The sequence below is a fragment of the Mustela lutreola genome, chromosome 3 (assembly GCF_030435805.1).
Source record: "Mustela lutreola isolate mMusLut2 chromosome 3, mMusLut2.pri, whole genome shotgun sequence".
Classification (NCBI taxonomy): domain Eukaryota; kingdom Metazoa; phylum Chordata; class Mammalia; order Carnivora; family Mustelidae; genus Mustela; species Mustela lutreola.
Window position 1 is genome coordinate 97773856 of NC_081292.1, and position 3341 is coordinate 97777196.

Here is a 3341-nt window from a genome sequence, read left to right on the forward strand (position 1 = left end):
AATTTAGTTCTTTGATTTCTCCAGAAAGGGCTTTTATATCTCCCGAGAGGGTTTCTCTAATATCTTCCATGCCTTTTTCGAGCCTGGGTAGAACCTTGAGAATTGTCATTCTGAACTCTAGAGCTGACATATTACCAATGTCTGTATTGATTAGGTCCCTAGCCTTTGTTACTGCCTTTTGTTCTTTTTTTGTGTGGTGAATTTTTCCTTCTTGTCATTTTGTCCAGATAAGAGTATATGAAGGAGCAAGTAAAATACTAAAAGTGTGGCGACAACCCCAGGAAAATATGCTTTAACCAAATCAGAAGAGATGCCAAATGTTGATGGGGGAGGAAGGGAATAAAAAGAGGTTCAGAAAGAAAGAAAAAAAAATAGGAATGAAAGAAAAGAAAAAATAAAAACTAATAAAGAAAAATATAAAAAAGAAAAATATATATATTAGATAAACTAGTTAAAATTGTTAAAAAAGAAAAGGATCAAAGTTAAAATAAATTTTAGCAGAAGAATAGAAAAAAACGAAAAAAAAATTAAATTAACTGCAATACTAAATAATCATAATGAGATAGCCATGGGTTCTGTGCTTTGCTTTCTCCTCCTCTGGAATTTTCCTGCTCTCCTTGGTATTCAAAGTCCACTCCTTTGTAGGTGAACTTGGTCGTGGCTGGATTTCTTGTTGATCTTCGGAGGGAGGGGCTTGTTGTAGTGATTCTCAAGTGCCTTTGCCACAGGCATAATTGCACCGCCCTTACCAGTGGCAGGGCTGAGTAATTCGCTCGGGTTTGCTTTCAGGGGCTTTTGTTTCCTGAGCGCTTTCTGTAGAGTTCCGGAGGACGGGAATACAAATGGCAGCCTCCTGGTCCCTGCCCAGAGGAGCCGAGAGCCTGGGGCCCCACTCCTCAGTGCACCCTCAGAGAACAGCGCCCAGTAACTCCCATCTGCCTGACCCTACCCCACTCCTAGCTCACCGAGCCTGTGACTGGTTCAAGGTACCCCCGAGCTGTGAGCTCACTGTCGGCTCTGTCACTGTAGCCGGCTTCCCCTTTCTAATACTTGTAAGCTCTGTGACACTCAGATACCTCCAATCCTTCTATGACCCTGCAGGACCTGAGGCCACGCTGATCCTGTGTGGGCTTCACCCCGGTTTAGCCTCTGGAGCGATGTCCCTCAGCGGAACAGACTTTTAAAAGTCTTGATTTTGTGTTCTGTTGCTCCACCACTTGCAAGGAGCTGGCCCCTCCCCCCGGGGTCTATCTTCCTGTCACTTTGGATTCACTTCTCTGCCAGTCCTACCTTTCAGAAAGTGGTTGTTTTATTATTTTGAGAATTGCTGTTCTTCTTCTCTTCGATCTGCCAATGGATTTGTAGGTATTTGCAATCTTTAGATAAGCTATCTAGCTGATCTCCTGCTTGCTGAAATAGACTCAGCCTGCTTCTTCTCTGCCATCTTGACTCCTCCCCCAATTGCTCCCTTTTCATTCATAATTTTATTAATTTGTGCTTTCTCTCTTTTCTTTTGGGTTAGTTTGGCCAACGGTTTATTGATCTTATTGACTTTTTTTTTTTTTTTAAACAGCTTCTAGTTTCATTGATACGTTCTCTTGTATCTCTGGTTTCTACCTCATTGATCTCTGCTCTAATCTTGATGATTTCCCTTCTTATGTGTGGAGTTGGTTTGATTTGTTGTTGGTTCTCCAGCTCTTTAAGGTGTAGAGACAGCTGGTGTATTCTCGATTTTTCAATTATTTTGAGGGAGGCTTGGAAGGCTATGTATTTCCCCCTTAGGACCATTTTTGTTGTATCCCATAGGTTTTGGACCAAAGTGTTTTCCTTCTCGTTGGTTTCCATGGATTGTTTAAGTTCTTCTTTGATCTGGTGGTTGATCCAAGCATTCTTAAGCAAAGTGGCCTTTAGCTTCCAGGTGTTTGAGTTCCTTCCAAACTTTTCCTTGTGATTGAGCTCCAGTTTCAAAGCATTGTGATCTGAGAATATGCAGGGAATAAGCTCAGTCTTTTGGTATTGGTTGAGTCCTGATTTGTGACCCAGTATGTGGTCTATTCTTGAGAAGGTTCCATGTGCACTTGAGAAGAATGAGTATTCTGTTGTTTTAGGGTGAAATGTTCTGTATATATCTATGAGGTCCATCTAGTCCAATGTGTCATTCAATGCTCTTGTTTCTTTATTGATTTTTCTGCTTTGATGATCTGCCTATTTCTGAGAGAGGCATGTTAAGATCCCCTACTATTAATGTATTCATATCAATATGACTCTTTGTCTTAATTAATAGTTTTCTTATGTAATTGGCCACTCCCATATTGTGGGCATAGATATTTGCAATTGTTAGATCGTCTTGGTGGATAGTCCCATTAAGAATTATTCAGTGTCCTTCTTTATTTCTGACTACAGTCTTTAGTTTAAAATTGAATTTATCTGATATTAAAATAACTACCTTGGCCTTTCTTTGAGGCCCATTGGCATGAAAGATGCTTCTCCATTCCTTCAGCTTCAGTCTGGATGTATCTTTAGGGTCAAAATGGTTCTCTTATAAATTGTTTTCTTTTTCATGATCCGGTGGTCATAACATTTTAATCCCAGCAAGCATGGGTTTAAGGGTAAAAGAGGAGAGGGTGTCCCTGGGGCACCCCTGAATACATGGGTAATTGTTATGGGGAGGAACCTCACCCTGGTGGTGGTGTGTTGTCCCACAGCCTTGGGCAGCTTTGAGAAGCTTCCTAGGGCTATGGAGCACGTTGGGAATCCAGTTGTGGTCTGTCAGAGGTTCAAGCCTCATCTCATACCTCTTCCCTCCTGATCACTCACTCAACCATTGCCCATGCCATAGATTTTGACAATTTTTCCATTCTCAAGCCTTGGCACTATCCCCTTCCTTGCAGTGCCTTCCACCAGCAATGTGCTTGTTCTTCCTTGTCCTTCTGACCTCAGTTTAAATAGATCTTCCTTAGACTTCCACACCCACCATCCAAAGGAGGTGTCTCTTTTTTATGTTTTGCACTGTCCATCTTCTCTACCACTGCAATTTCCTGCATGGGTCTCATCACAGCTATTGGTGAATTGCCTCTCTGCCCCACTGAAATGGGAGATCCACAAAAACAGTGATGTTGTCTGCTTTGTTCTACCCAGAATGGTGTTGGAAAACAGTAACCACTCAAGAAACAAGACTTAAAGAGTAAAGTGTGTAGGTCTCTGAGTTGGGCCTGTGGGTGTCTGCTGCTTTGAAGGTTCATTGGGTTTATTCTACCGACTTTTCTCTGTGGGTGTTTGATAGATGGAGAGGGCTGCATATGTGTGCTGGTAGCCAGGACGCTGTAGAGGGGCTTGTAGAG